Below are 24,873 nucleotides of genomic sequence, written 5' to 3'. Positions count from 1 at the left end.
TATATAAAAAATCATGCAGTTCCTAGATCATGCAGCTTATATAGTGTGAAAAACACAAACTAACAATATTAATCATCATAATCATGCATATTATTCAAGTGGATAATATAATTAAGAATACTTTTCCAGTTGTTCTAAATTACAATAAAAAGGCATTGTTGAATGAATTTCAAAACAAAGAGTAAGAAACAATGTAGCTTAATTAAAATGTGAAAAAATGAGGGACGAAAAAAGAGTTAGTGATTTTTTTGAAAAGAGAGATGTCGAGAGGGATAAAGGATTCAAAGAGTGGAAGTAACTTCAGGAGTGAAAATAATAAAAGGAAATTGTATGAGGAGGAATTGATTAAGAGAAGAGAAATTTTGAGTTGAGAATAAGAAAATATCATATTTTACGTTAAAAAAAATGTTTCTCATATATTTCATAATATTATTTAATACCACCTTTGAGTTTAAATGTTAACCAATTTAGTAGTTTTAGGAAAAAACAGACATAGCATATAGGGTGTGTTGCAGAATAAAATAGTACATTAAAAAGTTTAAAGATTTAACGTTAAAATAAAACGCATTTTTTACAAAAATAATCTAAAAACTTCAACTGAAATTTACTTATAGTTTAAGGAGTTTAATTTTTCATTTAATTTAACATTAAAAAAAAATGTTTGAAATACGTTACAAAAAACTTATTTCTTAAAAACTTTTCCATTGGAGTATAAATTATCGCATCCTCGCTGGATACTTTGTTAGTACTATGTGTGATTCCTATTCTCTTTAGCACTGTGGGTACTAAGTGCGTATTAGCAGATCACCCTATTTAAAATATGTTCCGAGCTTAATTTAGTTTAAATCTACCTTTGAACGATTTTAGTTGAAATAAAAAATTAGTGTGAAAAACACAAACGAGATAATCGAAATCAATGGTTTCGAAAATCGAAATTTTTTTTCACTCTGGCACCATTGTGCGCCACCCACAGATCTCAGACTAAAGAAAGTTATGGCAGATTTTTATTTACACGGGAAATGAAGAAAAATTATCCTCAGAATAGAAATATTTCTACATGCATTTTAGGTATAAATGAACAAATTTGGTTTTGTCTCTGTGAAATCCGAGTAACGGGTAAAACGCCCCTCAGGGATCGTGCGGGTTGATAACACACCAATTTTATTAAATATCGCCCATTTCTTTCTCTAACTCATATACAAACGTATATCCATTAGCACATCTGTAGTAACACGTTTAGTCCGATTCGGGCAATAATTGAGAGATTTGTATAAAAATGGTGTAATATAAATTTTATCAATGCCTTTCTTTTACTCCCATTTAAACAAGTACTTTCCTACATACTTCTATATTTTGAATACTGTTTGTTCCATAGATTTTATTCTCAAAACGGCAAATCATTAATTTTGGAATAAGTTTAATGATCTTCCTAACAGAAATGCATTTGTGCATGAAAAAGAGGAAGTGTAATTTTCAGTAAATAAAACAAAGTCTGCCAAGTACGAGGTGACATCCGCTGAGCATGGGCTATCATTTTTTTTTTATATGAACCTATTCTTTTGTGGAAATTGTATTTAATGGAAATTATCCTTTTTATGGAAATCTCTGTTGGTCAGGTAATATGTCTTTTGAGAATAACATCTACGAGACGAATTTAAGTATAGTTGTACCTAAAAAGGAGTTTTTTTCGCATGGTTAAGCACCGTCTGGAAATTTCATCATAATCGAGTGCGTATAAGCAGATCACCATATTTAAAATATGTTACGAGCTTAATTTAGTTTAAATCTACCTTTTTGAACGATTTTAGTTGAAATAAAAAATTAATTAATGAGAAATGACAAAAGATATAAGAAAATTATTTTCTTTGTAATTCTGATATTCCGTTTTTGTTATAATATAACTGCTAGGTGACAATTAATATCTCCAAAGATAATGTTATCCAGAAAAAAGTTTGGAATTAAAAGATTTGCTGCAAACACCTCTAGGAGAAGAAGAGTTATTTTATGCAGAGGTCCAATAATGAAATAGCAACAGTTATTTAGTGTTATTTTTTCCTGCTTGTAAATACTATCCAAGTTACTGTTTGTATTTCGTAATGATTCAGCTACAATCTGATTAAGGTGACTAATAATTTTGAAAATTGTTAATTAATCTTTAAAATTAAGTAACAAATAGGTAAATTTACTTTATTTAATATAAGTCTATATATAATAAATACAAGACCATTTTTCTAATATTTTGATTTATTATTCCTAAACATTTAATTTGGAAAAATTTTTGTATCTGATGACGATACTTTAGACGTATGGAACTTCTAATTAGCCGTCATTTTGAAACTCATTGGTGGATGATAATAACGAGCTGTAAAGATCATTGTTGAGTGATCTGTAATTTAGTTACAAGATCTAAAAATATTCGCACAAATAGTTTAAATTTTACATAACTTGAAACCAAAAAGTTTGAGGGGAGTAATCATATTTTTTCCAGATCCATGTTTCTTATTGTAAATAAAGAATCTAAAAAATGTAGTTTTAATATTTAAGATGAACAAATTTTGAAAAATTATAGTTGTTTTAGTAATAAAGAAAAAAGTTTTATATTTATATATTATGGCTTTAAATGTTAGTAATATAATTTTAATTATAAAATTTTCCGTTTTTGGACAATGTTCTAAGTAAAATCCATTAATTCTAGGTACTGCAAATTACTATAAAACTTCTCTTATGCATTAAAAATGCATAAGTAATCAATTGTTTAATTAAAAAGAATTTGTTTTATATACTTAATAATTTGATTAAACAATTTTTCAACCAATACTCGATAAAGCCAGAGGAGAAATTAAAAGCTAACGAAGAAATATCGAAGCAGCCTAGAGCCCACGCCTTGACCTTGACAATTGTTAGTAAATACCTTCATATGCTATCAACTTGAATTTATCGTTCCAATTGGTCTGTCGCCATAACTCTTTCTGTTTTCTTCTGTTGATCATTTGTTCCGATCTCCTTATATGGTGCAGATATTGGAGGCAATCGAAAAGAAACCGACCCCGTAACCTATTAAGATGTCATACACACACAAAAAAAGGATATGTGTTAATTTATTTTTCTTTCAATAAACTTACTTATCTAAATAAAGAATGTAAGTATGGGAATAAGCGAAGTCGGGGCTTATATAAGATGTTCTTAAGATTTACCATTTTGTATACAAATAAATTTGATTATCATCGTTTTGTGTATATCATAACCAATTTACACGCTGTTTTTTTAAAATCTAAACGAACTTAGATATCACCTGTACATATAAATAGAAATGTAATGATCTTTGTAGTTTTCTGAAGTTCTCCAAAAATATATAGCCACTCTACACGCTGTTTTTTCAAAAACGTTAAGTATCGTTCTTAGCTGTTGAAATACTGGATTTTCAAAGCAAAGGAAAAAAACAACAACTAAATCTGACAATTATTCGAGCTTGTGCATTAGATGGTACCATCACGCTTGGTTTTGTGCTCAAATTCACAACACGTTGCAAGTTCGAAGAACTATTTCGACTCCGGTAAATGAAAGGAGTCGTGTAGTACTGACATCATTCGGTCACGAAGATACTTCCATTTGTACAAAATGGCTTCGCGTGATCGCCTCCTATTTGTCATTTATTTTTTTCTAAAGCAGTCCACGGAAGATGATGGGTGAACAGCAGTGACGATAAAACGAATTTCACCTCTGTTCATCTTCAATGATTTTTAATACCTAATCGATCAGCACGTATCCATATCATACTAACTAATTTACATTATAAATTTTAGGGTTATATCTAGAAATATATTTCTTTATTATCAAATCGACATGGGTGGGCCGGTTATTAAAGTAATTGAATATTGTTTTAACTATAATAACTATTTATAATATTTATTAAATAAATCAAATCGTATCCTTGTATAGTCTCAACACTTTTTATTACATCAATAGTCCAACGTTTCGGCCATCTCGGCCATCTTCTACAAGACAATCTAAATATTTAACAGCTTATTATGTACTTATTTGTACCATTTATAACAACAACATTATCCCTAATAATTAAATATTATAATTATTGAATATTTTTAGATAGTAAAATCCTGGTGAGACAGACTGACACAAAAAACAGACTACCCCTTTCTAAATGACCAAATGTTTTCAGCCCCCTCTTCAAATGCATTACCAATGTAGAAAAAGAGGCTACCCTAAACTTATTTTCATAATGAAATCAACCCCACGCACCCTAGGGCATAGAAGAAAGAAAAAATATACTCCAGGGTTTTGTGCTATCTTCAATACTTTCCTAGAATATACGGTTGAAACTGTTGGAGCCAAGTATGACAAGGCTTACGATGTAGCCATCTTCAGTAGTTCAATAAATGCAGAGGCTATATTATTATATATACTACAGCTGACGTATTATTTTCTCCTTCCAGAGGAACAAGCGTCCTCCCCCTAAAATCTATAAGATGGTAGTGTACGAGAATAAAACAGCAGGCAGCATAGCATATCTGGGTGTCACCTTTGACAGACACCTGACGCTAGCTCGCCAGTGCAATAAGAAGATTAAGCAGGTCAGAACGAAGTCTTACAGGGTTAATCACCGGCTAACTTCTCTTAATTTTTCTTTCTGCCTCAAATTAATGATCTACAAAAGTGCGCTAAGGCCCTGCCCCACGGAACACCTATGCTGACCAGCATAGCATCTTCAACGGCCAAGAGGCTCCAACAGTTTGAGAGCGGTATACTCAGACTTATCGTGGGACATACTTCACTTCACAGAGCAAAAGCGAACCACATACATATGGCACTTAAACTCCCGACTGTGACCGAATTTATATTTAGGAGATATATCAAATCTTTTGATAACATCCAACACTTTACGAACCCATTATTTAGGACACCGGCAGGACTGCCAAAAAGTGGCAGACATACACAAACAGACTCAGAGTCGACTGAGGACTACAAAATTACTGACTACTGACATTACGAAATCTGAGTCCCATGATCAGACAGCAGATTCAATCAATTTTCCAAATTCCAGGCGAATCCCTTTTCTCATTTCCCTCTTAAATTGCAGTACACGAGATTTTACCCATCATTAGTTACCTACGCCCGTATATCAATCCTATGGATCCATGGGGCTTAGAAAAAAATAAAAAGTAAAGATAAATTATTTGAAAAAAATTAAATTAATATTTATAGTTATGTGATTGAAGTATAAAATAAAGAAAAAAATGCATACCGATCAACTACTATTTATATGATTAATTAAATAAATAACCCACAACTATAATGAAAAAATGAATATAAAAAAATATATAATGATAACGATGGGGTACCCTAACGGTGGACCAACTCCCATTTTACAAATTATACAACTGTCAATTTAATTGTGATACTCGTTTCTCAAATTATATAACTGTAATTTACTTTTATTTTCTAGTTCAGATTGTATTATTTTAAATTTTTAATAAATTTAAATATACTGTGCTTCCTTTTTTTTCCAACTCACTATCTAGTTCTAAGTTTTTCTAAATATTCAGGATTAATGTTTTCAATTCCCTGAGGGAGTAAAATAAAATACTACACGGTGATCAATAACAATACATGTAATTAAGAGATAATTAAAAATAAATAAATGCAGTTTTTAGCAGAATATCTTGCATAAGTCTGGGCTTCAGTTTTTGTGAGAAAGTTGGATTTCCTACGTTGTTATCTCCTGCACCTTCAATATCTGATAATGGGAGGGGAGTAGAATCTTGCACAAAACTTTTTTGATCAATTCATCTGTTAATTGGAGTTGTAATTCGTGACGTAATGGACGATTTTGTATAAACCAAGGGGCATCTAATACGATTCCAAGGATCTTGTTTGTGAATAAATGTATTCTCTTCTCTGGATTATCTCTATATGAAGTCTGGTGAGTCAATTCATAAAAAAAATATTTGAGGTTAATGACTTCCAGTTTAATGTTAAAAATGGAGTAGTGAAGATGCAGAAATTGTGACATAATTTTCTATATGAAATTATGAGGTTTAAAGTAAATGAATATGGGACAGTGGTCCCGAAACGTTGTACCATGTTTTAATAAAAATTTCATTAAACTGGAAGTCATTAACCTCAAATAATTTTTTATGAATGTATTTTCTTCGTTTCGTGCAGGATGCTGCTTTCCAAACTTAAACCGTACATCAGTAATGACTTTAACATTGTTTCTATTCGTAATAATTTGGTTAATTAGAAAATTATAAAACTTAACAATTGTAATGTAAACTGAGACAGAAGGCAACCGGTGAACCACCCCTACTCCTCTGCCACGCCCACCTTGCCCACTTTTGTGGCATCATTTTTCCAGGCAACTTACTCCATCCGTTATTCTGCTTCCTCCATGAAGTGAACTGATCTTCAAGACCGATATCAGAGATTCCGTGTGAAGAGAAAAGATTTTATTTTTTCAATTTTAGATGTTTAAGTTCACGCTTTAAAATAGTATATTTACTAGTACAATTTTAGTATATACTAGAAAATGTTTTAGATCTTTTGGAAGAAAATTGAATATTTACAGCAACATTCCTCAGAACTGGTTAATCCTAACCCTAATTTAAACATTATATTTTTAAAACGCACGTATATCCTCAGTAATATAATACGTTCAGATGTATAAAATTCCATTGCGAATCAGAATAACAAGAAGTCAGTAGTTACATCACATTTTCTATTTGTCAACGCATCGACGGAATCACATTGAACCCGCAACACCTTTCTCTTAGCGATTGAGGACACCGGTAATCCTCACAGCTGTTAGCTATTTCATAATTTCCAATGTGTGTCAGAAAAATCCAGTGGTCACGATGTCACTTTATGGTAACTTCAAGAGAGTGATGATTCGATTTTACCTTCGCCTTCTCATAGGTTATAGCTTCTAATTTAAAATGGTAAATAAAATAAGGCAAAATAAAACTTTTTCTAATGTTAACTTTTTCCCTTTACTAGCACCTGAAAGTATTATTTTTTCTGCACCACAAAACTTCGTGATGGGTCTTGAGTTAAATGATTCTTAATGAGGTATTGTTTTTTGACCAACGATCATGCAATGAGGTGATGTGGTCATTATTGAACCAAGCTACAGAGAGAGCTCCAATTATGGACCTCCACTTTATAGAGGCATGGTGCGTTGCGGGGTGGTCTCCCGATCCTAGGCTCGATCCAAGACTTCTATAACAGAAAAGATAAATTATCTGAGTGGCTTCATTGTCCTAAAATGGTAAAGGAATATAACATTTACATTACTAAAATATAATTTTTATGTTATTAACGAAGAGAACAACAACAAACATCTTTTAACATTTGTAAAAAGTATAACTCATCAATTGTTTTGCATATATATTTTCACTTTCAAAATGTTATATAATTACTTTTGAAGTAATATAACATTTTAAGTTGCTATATATATATTTTTCATACACAGTTTACTTCAAAATTTTATACTGTACTTTCGAAAGGTTTTCAGTTGTCGGCAAAAATGGCAAAAAACACATTTTTTCAATTACAGCTGTATTTCGGAAATTAGTTACAAAAAATCGAATTTGGCTTCCTTCTATTTAATTTATTTTTTATCCTCATTTTGGTATTAATATTGTTTATTATAAAAGAGTAAATAATTCATTTTACAGTAATATTGGTCCTTACGGGTGGTTTTAAATTTCAAATTGATATTGAGGTCTATAAAGTAGATTTATAACTAGCCATTCATTACAAGCAACATACCAATTCATCAGAACTGCCGCATCTATGTCAGTAACCCCACTTTTTACTGAAGTTTTGGCTGGAATATGCCAATATATAATATGCTTATGGAATATGCTTATATAAAGGCTAAAACCTAAAAAGATAACGGATTATTTTATAAAAAACAAGATCATATCAAGAAAATAACATTACAAAGTTACATAGGTAATATGGAAAAAACATTATAGTAAAAGAAGTAAATACAAGAAAATAAAAACATAGCAATATGGAAAATTATGATTGAGAGGGTAAAATATAAAAATCGAGTCGGTAAATATGCATAAATTATAAAAAATGACTTACTTTAAATTAAAATCATGAGAAAAGTGAGAAAGAATACGTATATGCAATTAATTAAAAATGTATGCAGAATAAAAAAGTTAATAAGTAAAATTTAAAATTATATAAGCCAAAGGGAATAAGAAATACAACATTAATTTAATGTGGTGAACATAACTTGATAAAACTATATATTTTACTACGGAAAAAAAAATTCTGATATTATGTTTACATACTTGATTACTAACAAATACGTTTTCAATCTTTTCTCATTATTTTAATATTATGTAATTTTCATTATTTGCAAGTTTGATTTTCAGTTTTTTCCCTACCACTCATTTACGATTTTTCATGTTACTGTATTTTTATTCTGTTTTTTATCTTTATATATTCTATTTTTTATGAAATATATTTTATTATCATACTGCTTGTGTACAAATATCATATATTTTATTTTTATTTTCTAATTATATTATTTTATATTATAATCATTATTATTAGCCGTGATGAAGGACTAAGGCAAATTATGGCCGTTGGCGCTAATGAAATGAGTTTCACTATTTTGTGTTTGTTATCCCAATGACCTCCTCATTTCAAATACACGGCCTAAAATAAACAAAGAAAAGGAATATTACGTAATATTAATTTTATTTTAAGCTTTCATATTTAACTAAAGTATAAAATAATGCCGTCATATTAATTTTTGACAAAGCCTTACAGTGTTTAATGTTTAATCTATGATTGTCTGACAGATAAGATATAGTAAACTGTTTGTTCTGTTGGATTGCAAAAAGCACTAATAATACTATTGAATAAGTTACTAATCTATTGTACTAATGTGCCATATATTAGCACATCTGTATCAATGTGAGCTAGTCAGAATCTAAAATACAGTAATAACTACGTATAAGGATGACAGAGCACGTGGGTGTGGCTGTGACTGATGGTCCCTCACCTAATTGCTATCAGCCAGGAAATTAATTGGTAACAGAGACATCTCTATCTGTCCCTCCTATCAAATTTCCTCGATCAGTTGCAAGATATGCATTAAATATGCACTTCATAGCAAAGGAATACGAAACATCGCATCCTAAGAGGAACAATAACTTAAATGTAAATCTTTCTCATACACTATTCGTAATTCACCATATATCTTCGTTATCCCCAGGATTAATTTTTTTAGTATTCTGTTATTCTTTATTGTAGAGTAATCTTAGGAATACTATTATTAGTATTATTAGGAATAGTATTTTGTTTGTTATTCATACCTTATTCTATGATTTTCTATTTTAATTAGTTTTAGTATATGTAATGTCCTTAGAACATATTTGAATATTAAATTTAATTCTCTGTAGCAATATTTTAATAGGTTGTGTCCAGAATCTGACAAGCTACACTTTCGAAAACAATTAGAATTTTGTTCAAAATGTTTCTTTCTTTCCATATGAAGGTATTATTAGTGTTTGTTTCATCAGAGTTAATTTTTAACTGGAATATATTACTCCTGGGAAGAATAGCCAGCAAATTTTAACAGCTTATTTCAGGCTGTAAAGTTATATTTTAAGATATGCTAATTTATAATTAATAATATTTTTAAAAGTTAAACAATAAGGTATAATAAAAGATTGGGTGATGGACAGGTTGGCAGAAACGTTGAAATTATTATTATTTGAAGTTATTAATAAAGAGTGTTGGGGCCTTATGGATATAATTTAATTTGTTTGAGCATTATTTTTATGTTTTAGTAAATTGTGATTACTGTAATAATTTAATTTTAAGTTTATTGTCGCGCCATGCATTTGAATATATATTTTTTATAATTAATAATAATAGGTTTTTTGATTTAAAAGTTACCACAATTAAAGGAAATAAATATTATCGTTCTATATATTCATTCATACCATAATTTATATACTAAAGAAAAAAGTAGACGTTAAAAAAATTTAGATGATAGAAATTATACTAATAAAATTAAAAGGAAAAAAGTAAAGAAAAATTAAAAATATAGTATCAATTAATAAAAATCTGAATTTATATAATAAAAACTTACTAAAGAATAGCATATAAATTTATATACAAGATAAAGAAAATTTAATTTAATTTAAAATAAAAAATCATCCACAAAGACCTTAATGTTCCATTTGTAACCGATCTAGCCCGAACCAGATATCAAACCTTCCATTACAAACTCCCTAAACACTCAAACCCATTAGTTTCTAATCTTCCTTCCTCTTTTATCCCGGACAATCCTCCGAGGCGTCTGAAAAGAAGATGGCCTCGAGACCTTATATTGTAAAAATGTTTTTAGAGTGCTACCATTGAGTTTCTCTAAATGCTTGTACCATACCATTATGATTTACTGAAATTTACTTGATGTATTTATGTACAGTTGTAAATATCAATAAATAAAGTTAAAAAAAAATTTAAATAAATTAAATACATTTGCACCAACCTTCAAATTATAACTAATGATTTGATGTATATATTTGATAATGCGTTACAAAGCGTAAGCATGTTGAGAATTTTATAATATACAATTTAGTCCTGTATATTAAAAATTAAAAAAATGTTTAAGCGATTTCTCTAAGGTCTGGGGGACACAAGATATTTTTGCTAGAGGAAGAAGGTCGCGAGCTAAAATTGTAAATGCAATTATGAATGTTTCGACTTTCTCGCGAAAATTCTTTCAATATCTTGGTTTTATATTTTCTTTATATTTAAACATATTATTATGTAATAGAACAGTTAAATATACTATATTTGTGTTTCAAACTGTATTATTTTTTATTTACCAAGAAAATATGAAATAATAACACCACTTCAGTTGGTGCTGAATGCATATCATTTAATGAATGCATATCATTTAATTGGGAAAGCATAAACATACATTGCGGTCAGAAACGCCAAGAAATGCCGGGGGCATTTGTGACTCCAGCCTCCATGTATGTACCATTACATCAGCCAAATTCTGACTTCGGTTATCCCAATATTTGTAAATATCGATATTATCGACTATCCAAAAATGTTTGTTGCACTATCAAAATAAAATACCTAAAAATTGTAAAGGAACCTCGCAAGTTAGTTTTCGGATATCGTGTAGCGTGTGGTGCTCTCGTCGAGATATACCAGCTTGTTTTATAATAATTATTAAACAGTTATTAAATTCTAATTTTTTTAAAAATTAAGTTTCCACTGTGTGAGTAAATTTCACAAAATTAGCATAAACGTTCCTACTTAGAAGGTTAGAATTCTATTCTAAGGTAAGGTAGCCTTCGTTGTAAAAAAGTAACAGGATCTCACACAGTTCTTTTTACACATTCATGTATTTATGTATGTATGATTAAGAGTATAATAGTGAGATTAAATACATATCTAACTAAGTTCGTGTATACGAAGATAATAGCAATAAATCAAACACTAAAATTTGAAATATGAGAAAATAAAAACACTAGAAACATGTTTGTAATAATTTAGAATTTTTGACTTAATACGGAGACATTGAGTTAAAAATTCGAAATTATCACGAATATGTTTCTAGTGTTTTTATTTTCTCATATTCCAAATTTTAGTGTTCGATTTATTGAAGTTATCCTCGTATACACGAACTTAGTTATATATATCACTTAAAGCATTTAATATGGATATATTTTATGTATAGAATAAAATTTCGTAGTTTTACATTATCAACATTGTCGTGAGGTCTATGATGTATGAACATGTCTCTGTACTTTTGTTTCTAATAATTATTTTTGTTGGTGTTGGTTAATACTGCCTGAACAAAACTGATTAAATTTTTCTAAATATTGTGGATAAGTCTTATTAATTATTCGTGGAGCAGCCATGGTTGTTCAATAATATCTTAGATTTTTTTTCGTGTTGATTTTATTGTGGTTTATCTTGCTAAAATTTGATCGCGACTGACCACAGCCATGTAATTGTTCAAAAAGACAAATGATCCATCTTTCTCATTGTATATTTATTAATGTCGATGATTAATTTTTGTAGTAATACTTATAATAGCTGGAAGGCACTCTAAATATCGTAAGTACCTCTCTAGGTCAAGTGCTGATTGTTGAGGTCAAGATCAGCTATTGTTGGCTGCCGGCGAGTGTTTTCCTTTCTATTACTTTTCTTCTAAGGTGTTCTGTAGTTGATTTACGAAAACTATGAAGTATAAAACACAATGCGATGATATATAATAAAAAAAAGAGAAAATATAAATTAGAAGATGAGATGTAAGAAAAAATTGGTGTTAAAAGCAACTAATTCCCAGAAAGACTGAGTTTAAATTTTTAGATCATTCATGGTATCTTTTTTGACAAAGTAAAAGTCTAGACATTTTTTTAAAAATTAGATCTTGTAAATGAAAACCAATCTTCCTTGTTTTAATTTTTTTTTATTTATTTATTTTATTTCATTAAAACCAATAACAACATCTCGGGGTTGTCACCCCATCATCAGGTATCTACAAGAAATTCTCAAGTTCATCCTATGCATGCAACAATTAATAAATATACCTATTTAATACATAAATATATTTCTTTTTTTAATATAAGTATAAATTTACTTTTTGTTTTTTTAAAACAATTACCTGATTAAATATATCTTTTAAAATTATTTTTTGTGTTCTCCTTATTAGTCTTATAATGCTAACAATAACATATTCTTGTCAATAATATAAATATTAATAATTAAAAATACCAACATAATTATAAGTAAGGAGATCTGAAATACCTTCCTGAAACCAGATTATCTTTACCATTGATAACGAATAGATTATAAACTAAGTCAATACTCTCCTACCTCTGTTCAACAAAAGATGACTAATCTATTAACAACATATTTTTTAAAAAAATATTACAAAATAATCTGTTTTTAAGTTGTAAATGTAAGTGAAGGGAGGAAAGTGTTTTGTAAAAAAGTTTTAAATCTAAGATATAAAATTTTTCAAAAAAGTTATATGTGACAAGGGCAATTAGCCTCCAATTTTAAGATTTAAAAAAGAAATGACATCAATATTGAAGGTGGTATCCTTGAGAATGGCCTGAGGGCCGAAACGTTGGAGAAATTTTAAAGAATAAAAGTTGAGGGGAAAAAAAGGATCAAAATTGTTTTAAATTGATAATAAACTAAACCACTCTCAAAAAAGCATATATAAAAAATAATTAATCTAGTATTAAATGTATTCTAATAACCAATATTATTGTACAACATTAAATTATTTACTATATCTCTGTAATGTGTACATGCATTTTTGGTAGTAATAGCGTTACCTATGTTTTTATGTGAAGTATATTGCTTTTGTTATTTTTCTATTTAATTGAAAAATAACAGAAGAAATATTGTGTGACATTTTGAAATTTTTTTTCAAATCTTGTGTGGTGTCAAATTACAGAAAATTTCATTCTGAAAATGTTAATATTATTGGTACTCAGGGTTTCATCTCGTTAATAAATTAGTTCACAATGTAATATTATAGTTAGAAGCATAGTTTATAAACTCTTAAAAGTTATTGTCAATATGAGAGAGAGAGTATTATCATATATTTGTAATTGTAATTATATATCAATAAAGAGGATTTGAAAATTAAAAAAAAAAAATGTCAATATGAAATTGTAATTTTTTATATTTAAAATTTTTTTTTTCAAATAGATGTTTTATTAAGGAATTTTTATTTGTTTAACTAATCATCACATTCCTTACATTTCTAATTGGTTACGGCATTCACAGCTTATTTACTGCTGAATTACACACTTAGGTGTGAAACAAATTAGATGTTTATTGCAACACGTTTAGGAATGACATAAGAAATTTGTTATTTCACAAAATCTCTTGAACTATGGATTTCTAAAACATCTATAATAAGGGCTGCTTCGCGTATTCTTTATTTAATAAACTGTATTGTTTTTATTCATTTCTTAAAGAACGATTAATGAATCAATGAAGATAAAACCAACTGTGTTGTTCACACAGTTTTCATAATTTGTTTAAAAATATTAGGAATGACTTATTTTTTTACTGACCATAATACTATAATAATCATAATTATGTTCCACGATCAGTTTTATCGATTCTATACCGACTTTCCTCAATTTATTGACTACCTGAAGAGTATATTGTAGAAGAGTATATACGTATCATATGTATAATATGTATACATACCATGTATATACCACGCTCAATAACATTGGCCGTGTAAGGTGGACTTCAAGACCTAGTACGCTCTTGGATTCTTTATTGCGGTGGTGTTCGACTAACGTTTGGGAATCCAGACAACGTTGAGTTAGGAACTCTTGTGGGTTGGTTTTTTTGTATGAATTTTGAAACCCGCCCCAAATTCTTGGGCTCAATGTCGTGCAACATTCTTTACGGACGTGGATAAGAGGAATGGGTCCTTTCTCCTGCCATCTTGACTTGTATAACATCCCTATTTTCGTGTTAATAATGTAGGAAATATGATTCAGTTATATTAGCTATCGTTCTAATTCTCGTAATAACCACACTAATATAGGGTCTTTTTTTAAGCCCGATAGAACTTGAAATTGTAAAAAATAACACAACAAATTAAATTGTAATCAAAATTTTTTTTTATTCGAAAGATCAATACGTGACATTAACATTTGAAAATGATTTCGGGCATATGGGCACCGCGGCTGTTCTTGACGAAGCGCATTCTGTAAAATTGTGTTCAGCGATGAGGCGCATTTTTGGCTTAACGGGTTTGTTAATAAGCAAAATTGCCGCATATGGTCGTGCGATTTGACACCTCTCGATTATTTCCTGTGGGGCTACGTGAAGTCACTGGTTTATGCTGATAAACCAGCAACAATTGACGCCTTGGAGGCCAGCATTGTTCGTGTTATTCGTGACATACGGCCAGCAGTGCTCGAAAAAGTGGCCCAAAATTGGACGTCCAGAATGCGCTTCGTCAAGAACAGCCGCGGTGCCCATATGCCCGAAATCATTTTCAAATGTTAATGTCACGTATTGATCTTTCGAATAAAAAAAAATTTTTGATTACAATTTAATTTTTTGTGTTATTTTTTACAATTTCAAGTTCTATCGGGCTTAAAAAAACACCTTATATATATTTATTTTTGTTAATAAAATAAGAAAACATTATTAAATAAAAAAACACTGAATTATTTTCTTACAATCCCTTGAGTACGCATGTCGAGCTAATGTGTTTGAAACGTTTAAGGTGTATTGAAAGTTTTTAAGCGAAGCTGCTCTAGCAAAAAAATGAATGGTGTCTGTAGGCCTATTGGTAGTGGAAATCTCTCTTACTAATAGATATATGAGGCCTATTTCCAGATAAACTTGAAATCGACCGGCGTCAGCCTCAAGAAATTTCGGAATCTCATTCCGTCTTCCATGTTTAGAATGTTTCATATTATGGTTAGCAATGATAGGTTAAACGATAAACTAGCTTGGCTTATCTTTACAAATAGATAGTGGCCAAGGTATGTCTGGTTGCGTTTGAAGTGAGTCCAGTTCTGATACATCTGTTGTAATGGTCACAGGAATCTAACTATCCAATTGAAGTCATTTACACTTCAAACTTGTTTGTATATTTACTGGTGTAATTAAAAAAAAATAGGTATTACATTTTCTGTTTTGGGTTTTTTAATTTAAAAAAATGTAAATTATTAAATGGACCTTGTTTTCAAAAGTTTTTAAATACTACTTCTTGATCGACTGGCCAAAGAGCGTCTGCTGATAGTTAAGAAAACTAAAGGTTTTATAGGAGTGTAAATGGAGTCTTTATGCTTTTTGCCTTTATTTTAAAGTTTTAGCAACTAATTTCACAAATTGACTGTTTGGAATAGTAAGGAGGAATAATATGACAACCCCCAAATCACTCTTTTCCCACCAAATGATGTTAAATATTATTCAAAATATATTGATTACGACATTATACTTACACATAATATATCTGCTCAACAGAGCGAAGGAGAATGATGATAAAAACGATAAAGATCTCTTTCTATTTTTGTTTTTTAAAAGATCATTGTATAGAAATGGTTTTTGAAAAATTGTTAATTTTAGCTTATATTGTTCATCTTTGTGATAATGGAGGTAGGAGATAATTATTTTATAGTCTATATGGTTGTTATCATAATGGAAGATAACCTTCAGAAAGGTAATTATTCTCCTAAAGATGTATGACCATTAGCAAGTTTTACTCAATTAATATTATAATATATTAGCAAGTATGACAAATAGGAGAAACTTATATGTCATATATAGGTATTTTGTTATCAAGAAATAATTTATAAATAGTTCTTTGAGTGTATATGATATATTAGTGTTGTTGTAAGCACATGTTTATGGTTTTGTTGAATTTGTTTTTTAGCAGCCTGAAGATGGGGGAAATCTCCCGAAACGTTGCTGAAGATATGAAATAAATTATTGTATTTTAATAAGGAAGAAATTGTGTCATTCACTAAATCCATTTTAATTCCATAAGAATCTTCCAGTTAAAGGATTATTAAATTTAAAAGATCATTATTTTTCAGTCTCTGAACCATGGGTAAAGGCAAGAAAAAAATAGAACCAAATAAAAAATATATAAATATTTATGGAAAATTGTTGCACAGTTTAAATCAACTTAAAAACTAATAAGACAACTTGACGTATTTATTTACAAATTACTTATATATTTTATGGTTTTATTAATTAGGGCAGCCCACACACGAAAAAAAATATATAAACCAACCGATTCCCATAATTTTACCTTTCGTGCAAGCTAAAGCCTAAATTATATCTTTTAAACATCTATGCCATATTGTAGCGTTTTTATGAGCCATAATTCTTTTTTTCAACTGACTTGGCCCGTCTATTTTTGAATTGAGTTCCTTTAGAATTCCAAATATTTTGAAAGTAAAAACATGTGTATTTTCCTCTACAGTATGTAGCGGCTGCCAGACGTTGTTCCCGAATATTATGAAACATTTTTTTTAATAGTATCTAAAATGAAGAATGAACAATGACTGGTCTATAAGTAACATACTGTCTTCAAATGTTTGTGTTGAAAATAAATTTCTACTGAAAAGAGATGCCTTCGCTAAGACCTCAAGTATCTTTTGCTTTTACTCTTTACCCATAATTAGAACTGGCCAGTGAACTAAAGATGAACAAGGCATTCAATTTTTCTGCTATTCCCATGTATGCCTATTTGTACTTGATACACAGGCGAGCTTATGCACACTCTGTCCCAATTTAGGGGCAGGAACAAGGACAGCTAGTCTTGTGTTTATTTAATACTGTTAGTTATGAACTTAAATATTTTAATAATTTGGAAATAAATATTTAATATTATTAATATAAAATATACTGCAGTGGTTCACAACAAACTATTTTCAAGCCCCCAACTGCTTTGATAGTAAGGTCTCCTAAATCCGTGAAAATTTCTTTTCCTATGTAATAGCAATAATGTTTGAATTTGCATGGGGTAGCACCCCAACTCTGTAATTTTGCATTATAAATTATATAACTAAAAGCATTTTTTTTTTTAATTAATTGATATTTGCAACTGTATAAAAAATACAACAAGTAAATTTGATCATAATGACATAATGATATGATACAGGATGTAGAGAAACTACCCAGTAGTAGAACTCTAAAAAGTTTACAATATAAGGTCACGAGGCCATCTTCTTTTCAGGCGTCTCGGAGAATTGCCAGGAATGGAAGAGGAAGCAAGGTTAGAAACTAGTGGTTAGGGAGTTTATTATGGAAGGAATAATATCGGGTTCGGGCTAGATCGGTTACATAAGGAACATTTAGGTCTTTTGGATGGTTTTATTAATAACAAAATAAGGAGCATTGAGGATTTTACGAAGGATTTTGGATTGTAAAGATTGGATACGAGAGGAAAAAAGCATTTCTTAAAATTTAATTATGTATCTCTTTTTCATTTTATGTATATTTCTGTTCATTTTTAATGACTAAAGACAAAATCTTTGGTACACTAATTTAAATAATTCTCGACCAAACTTGTAAAAAAAAAGTACATATTCTTATTTATATTTTTTTCTATAGTGTGATTATTTAATAGATTTTATATCTTTAATTTTGTAATTATCTGTGCCTCTTCCTAAGATGCAAGTTTTAATGACAAAATAACTAATGATTTCTGTTAGCGCTTATGACGGGTTTTTTTCAATCAGGAAATATGTTTTCCGTAAATAGAATATATGTAAGATATGTATTTTATTAGAACTCCGAAAAAGATATATCATCATATTTCGTATTGGAAGAAGATAGTTGATCGTATGAAGCAGATTGTAGGAAAATAGTCCGGTCGAAGGTCAATCAAAGTTTATTGATAACCCCACTTTGTTGGGCTTCGTCAGAGCTGCCAGATTGAAACAAAGATATTTTCAGTTGTCATCTTCAGCTCTGATGAAGCCCTGAAAAGTTGGGCGAAACTTTGGTTAACAATAAATAGTTTTCTTCTACTATTTTGATACCTTTATTCACCGCCTTCAACTAAAGTATGATATAGTTAAATTAATCCATAAGCTTTAATTGATTATAATTTCGTAAGATATGTCATTATTCTTCTTCTTCATTTTTACATGAGACTGTCAGTTGAAAGAATGACCTTCGATTTTAATAATCTTTAGAAAATTATTGTTAATAATATTTCTTGCGGCGAAAGCATTACTTCACTTATTAAATTATGGCAGAATTATAAAAACATTACATTTTACTACGTATTCAGTGCTAGGTTTTTGCAGAATAAATATTGAAATAACAAAAATTTATTTTATGGAGTTATCTGTCAACCGAAGGGGCCATATGCTATTATAATTATAACTGATCTAAGCTAAATTACAATAATAGCGATAATTAAGTCTGCTGGAAACCGAACAGCTGGAAGAATCGTCCAGAAATCAGTTACTCAATCCGCAGACCGCTGTAACCATACACAGAGCAGGTGGAGGTGGTTTCAGTATCGGCGTGATGTCAGTGGCGTACGGTCGCGTGTGTTCGTTGGGCCTGTGATAGCGAATTTGGCACTGTCGGATTGGTTCGTATTACCTCAAATTCATATTTTATACAAAAATAAATTTGAATATATTTATATATCAATATAATTTATTACATAACGAATCCCAATTATATAAATATATATAAGTACATATCACACCTAGATCAAAGCTGGTGTGATAAGATAAAAATTGATAACACTGACAAACAATGATTTGTATTCAAGACATTAATAATTTTATATATACATATAGTTTTGATTGGGATATGATCTATGATTTTTTATGAGGTATATAATTGTGTCCTCGTGTTATTATTTTTTTGAATACGCAATTATTATTTTTTTTTTTTGTCCATTTGACTAAAATAGTAAAATAAAAAAGAAGTTAGACTTTTTTGTTTGTTTGGATATCGTAGACCGTACATGTATTATCTATCAAGTATATGTTGATTGGTATGTGTGATAAAAAAAAAACCCACAGTAAGAGAAATATTTCTTTTGTTCTGACGTTAAGTTGTAGACCAGCACCAAAGTACTATTAATTATCAACAATCAATTTTTTAATAGACTGAAATTTCCAGAAGCAACAAAAATTTATTTGTATTTTTTATTGAGAATAAATAATATTATTAAAAAAAAAACCAACACATACATATAACATAAAATGATGTACCTCTTACAAATGACATCTGTAATCTATCAATTTTCACTTTTACGTATTAAAGAGTGAAAGTTAATTAATATATAATACATAGTAAGTCACCAGATTTTTTTAAAGAGTCATTTGGGATGGATATTAGCAGCAATTTTTAGACTTAGCAAAATAAAATTCAAATTTATTTTCGATTGTTTTTCAAATTCTGTCGAATAATCTTTTTATAAAAATACATAATGAATTTAAAAATAAATGAATTGCTATTCAAAGTTGCACTGTAAATAGAGAATTAACCATTAGGCGGTTATATGCATTTATTGAAGTAGTCGAACATGAAAATTGAAGAAGTGGAAAGAAAGGAAAACTATAGCTTCAAAAAATAAGTTGCCATCTTTACTCATTTTATTAAAAGTAATGTAGGGAAATTAATTATTTTAAGACTCGTTGAACTTTTTCTATATTAGCTAATGCTCCCAGAGAACTAGAATTTACATTGATGAACGATTTGTGGTCTTTAAGCAAAAAGAAAAAATGAAGAAATGAGTAGATGAAGAAGGTGTTATGTGATATTTTAGGAAAAATTGGAATTTTCAATTTAAAAGATATTTAAATACTCCTTTATACTAATACTAAATTTTGGTTGTTTTAAAAACTGAAAAATAAATAAATAAGCATTAGATTTATTTTTTCAAGAATTTGTATTTTCTTAACATAATATCATCATCTATTCATTTCTTCAATTATCAAGTGGTAATTAGAAATCCATTTTGATATCAAAAGTTAGCGTCAATAAATTTTGTCTGGATTTTAACAAAAATTTTTTCCAACAGATACACTTATTGATAAGACAGTGATTCTTCTAAGATGTATCATTGTTAAGGAATGTCAATAAAAAATAGTATTTTGTCGAACTTACGTTTAAATTAGGTTTAGATTGCAAAAAAAGAATATTTTATGTAGAAAGTTCTTGACTAATAAACGGTATGAATTATTTTTTAAAAACAATTTTACTGTTTCCTCTTTTTATTAAAAAAGATAACCTCCTCTATCTATCCATATAAAACCTTACGTATAAGATATTTGGAATGATGTATATCAGTATGGGGAGGTAGGAAGGGAGGCAAATCGGGTTAAAGTCATGATTTAAATGTACAAAATGTATCAAGAAAGTAAAAAATCCGGCCAAGCAAATGGTTTATTGCTGTTTCAATTTTCTTTTTTATCCCTGTTTTGATAGTATATTTTTGCAAACCTTCCTCTTTTGCATTTTTCTATTGCGTACTTAATTAATAATATATTAAAGTTAATGACTTGTTTGGGAATAAAATTGTTGTTGAAAGATAGGTATTTAGAAAATTAGTTTTTGGTAAGAGCAAGCGGAAGTAATTCATACAATTTATAATTGGACATGTCTATATATGAAACCTTCTTCCAAATTTAGATCAAACTTTTGATGTATGGGTGTGCCGAAAAAAAAAAATACGTGTACGCATGCGCAACCGAAAGATGAGGATGGAATATAATAAACTAGATATGGTATTAGACACCAACTCAAACAATCCTTGAAAATTTCACTAGTATTAACACTTCAATAGATTATTCCGGAACACGAGTTTGACTACATACCGACGAAGAGAAAGAGAAGAGTTACCTGCTGTATCATATTATATATCTAGATGATTTTATTAGACTTAAATTCGTCGATAGTCAGTAAATCTCTGAAGTATTAATTACTCAATTAAATATGATTGGAAAATCCGATCTCATAGGCTCTGGTATACAACCAAGAATCTGCTTGTTTTTTGACAACAGAAATGAGTTATGTGTTTTGCGTTCAAAGTAATTAGAAGCTAATTTTTCTTAGTTGAAGGTTAGTTTTTATGTCATAATTGTTTACGCAGTCTGCTGAAAATTGCTTTAGATTAAGCTCGGTAAAAGCGGCAATTCCATTTCTTAAAATTCTAATCACTTTATTTTTGCTGAGAAAAAAAATAAATTTTAAGAATACAAAGAAAAAACGAGGTATCCGACATTTCTTCATTAAATGTTCAGAAGAATTATATTTATGAATCGCCTATTCTTTACACTGAACGAATATAACTGAAGATTGTTTGTTATCTATTTCTATCTACCAGAAATTGTTGTTATGCATTTTTGAAAAAAAAAAATTATTTACCTCGGTTTTTCCCGATAGATTTTAATTATTATGCAGGGAACATTTAATGAAATCATGAGCAATTTATTGCTTGCATCAGCTCTTTTCCACTCAGTATCTTCATAATTAACTGTTTAATATTTTTTGTATTTATGTCCTTCAACAGTAACATTGTAAAGAGAAGGCCGTTTATTTGTAGCATGGTTTATACAATGAAGTATTTTACATGCAAATTTCATTCGTGTAAGTTAATATGAAAATGATCAATTGTCCACGTTAAATATTGGTGACAGTTTAAAGTAAAAAAGCAATCATGAAAATGAGGAAAACGTATAAAACATTCAAATAAAATAAACATAAGTTAACACCACAATAGAATCATAGTATAAATAATTTATGTTCTAATGATTTTTTATATATGGAACTATCCAGGAAAATCTGTGACTGGAGCAAAATATAAAATATTTGGTACCATATAGTTCAAAAGAAATGCCAGAGGGAATGTTGTGGGAGTATCAACATTTTTTTTTGTTCAATTTGGAAGGTTTATTTTTGTGAACTAAAAAAACAAACAAACGTTTATAAATATGCAACAGCTTATTTTTTAAACCACTTTCTTAATTGATCCAAATTATTGGAAAGGTTATAGGTCCTAAATCCAGTTTGGTGATCTCCTTTTATTTTATTTTTTTCGTGGGACGTGCAATCGACTTTACATTCTGCCGTTCTCTATTGAGCAATGAATTTCTTAATCAAATAAATAAAATTTTGGTCCTATAATTTAAAAGTATCTTGTTTAAGGGTAGGTCACTTAATGCCAGAAAGACTGAATAGAAAGTTGTACCGGATCGTTTTAAAGGAAACTACCTCGCTTCTTGTAATCTTGGAAAGAAGAGGAACTGTTTAAGAAAAATCATACGTCAAAGAACGAAAGGTATTGAATGGGCTGGAAATGGAGAGCAAAGCTGACTATTAGGTCGTCTCTATAGAGCCATAAATTCAAGTCCTTGTTAAATTTATAAGACCTTAAACTATACTGATAACACACAGGCAGATAATTCAGTAAATTGGAAAGATAAAGGAGGATAATACTGATTAAAAACAGAAGTAATAGGACAGGGTTGATAGTTATAAACATTAATAAGTAGCGTATTATGATAGTGATACGAAAAATTGCTATGTTCATGAATATTTCTGGTCTTCATTTTGATAGTTTGTATACATGGCTCCAAAAATATTCATATGCTTTACTAATACAAATCCTCGAAATTCAGATACTATCGCACTTAGCAATTAAAGGAAATTAAAAAGAAATTAAGGAAAAAAAAAGAAAGAAGAAGCATAGTCAACAATAGGAGTATGCAATGTTTAAACCTCTTGATATATAAGTAATTACTTATAAAACCAAGTAGACTTGGATCCAGCTCTGCAAAATCACCCAAGGGCACAAAAAAAACTATAAAATATTAAAAAATAAAATAAATCCTGGAGAAGATCTGGCTGAACAGAAGGGTTTCATCATTAGGCCTAGAATAGGCCACACACGACTAACATACGATGTTTTTTCGTTAATTATGTCAAGTTCAATACTTGGCAAACATATTAACGTCCCTTACAGAGTTCCCATAACTTTCCTTAGCTTGGCTTGAAGAAGCTTGTCTTGAAGAAGATGACTTTGGCTAACAACTCACATAATATAAATATAATTGAATTGCTTAATACATGTTAATTTTCCCTAGAAGAGTTTTTTTTTTCTAATTAACGAGTTTCTAATGGCTAGAAAGATGTAAGTGAAGCGTTCACTGAATTTCTTATTCAAGACTCCGCATCGTTCCTTAAGACGTTGGCCAGTTCTACGTAATTTTTCCTGTGTAATAGAGATTTGTTGACAATTGAAAAGGAAAATGATTGTTTAGTATATTCATTATTTCTACGTGGAGAGGATGCGAAGATTCCCACAGCCAGAGATAACAGATGAATAGCTACTCATTACCGAGAGTGATGTAGCAATTCAAGCAAGGTCGAAATATGACATTGGTTCTTGTATTTGTTCTATGATTTGCTTTACGTTTCTTAATTATTAAGGTAAATTTTGTTAACATTTTGGCTACATGTTCACACTGTTTTGTAAATAGTAGGTATTCATTTTTGATAATGCTATGAAGATATACTTTCTTAAGTTCTTTTTCTAGCTAAATACGACTATGTTTTAATTGAATTCTATCTTGTATTTAATTATGAATCTTGATTAAAATTGTTTTTAATCAGGAATCATGAGAGCAAAAAAAAAAAAAAATCGTGAAGTAGGTCGAATTGTTTAGCTATCTTGATGGAATGTTTAACTGATTCGGTAGTGATTTTTATTATTATATCAGGGCCTTGTTTAATAATAAAGTACAAACTAATACTATTAGTCTTGACGATTTAACTTAATACAATTACACTGACTTGTACAATAGTAACTTGTACTTTATTACTTTTTAACTCCTGTAATATCACTAATAGTCCTCCCTATTAAGAAAAATAATAAGTATTAGTGCAATTATCACGTTGTTTTTATACCTGTAATTTGAACTAATACTATTTATTAGCTTTCATTATGAAACAGGGCCCTGGTGTCGACATTTACATTCTGCAGCATCTTTCTCCGACTGCCTCGATCACTTCTAGTCACCATTCAGTTCCGAACCTTCATAAACTACAGCAACAACGCCGTGTCCTAGTCCTAGCCTTCCTCTTTTCTTCAGACCATGAATTGGCTCTGTCAGTAGCTGTCTTGGTTGATCCTCTTTACCCATCCTGACGACATGTCTTGTTCTGCCCGGTCTTGTAATCTTCATCATAAGGACTATATCGGGGTCCTTTAACCATAGTGCTTAGCTCGTGCTTTGTCCATTTTTTGTTCTACTTTGACTAAAAAAAAAGCGTTTAAGAAGTGTTGAAACATCGATTAAAAAAAAAGAAGATAGAATATATATA

At 29.4% G+C, this 24,873-nt stretch overlaps 1 protein-coding gene across 2 annotated transcripts in view; it reads left to right on the top strand.

Moving 5' to 3' along the window:
* LOC106686756 (titin) overlaps positions 1 to 24,873 on the top strand; it is a 104,293-nt gene that overhangs the window by 2,613 nt on the left and 76,807 nt on the right. Inside the window, exon 1 of one of the 2 annotated variants that reach the window (XM_014430247.2) lies at positions 18,991 to 19,123. The exons of the other annotated variant lie outside the window; for it this stretch is intronic. The gene's annotated coding sequence lies outside the window, so the exon portion shown is untranslated. Of the gene's footprint in view, positions 1 to 18,990; positions 19,124 to 24,873 lie in introns of those variants that run through there. 2 annotated transcript variants of the gene reach the window in all.

This window comes from Halyomorpha halys, unplaced genomic scaffold (genome assembly GCF_000696795.3).
Source record: "Halyomorpha halys isolate HHAL.00 unplaced genomic scaffold, Hhal_1.1 Scaffold868.1, whole genome shotgun sequence".
Taxonomy (NCBI): domain Eukaryota; kingdom Metazoa; phylum Arthropoda; class Insecta; order Hemiptera; family Pentatomidae; genus Halyomorpha; species Halyomorpha halys.
Note: the sequence above shows the minus strand (reverse complement) of the source record. Positions and strands in the feature narration are given on the sequence as shown.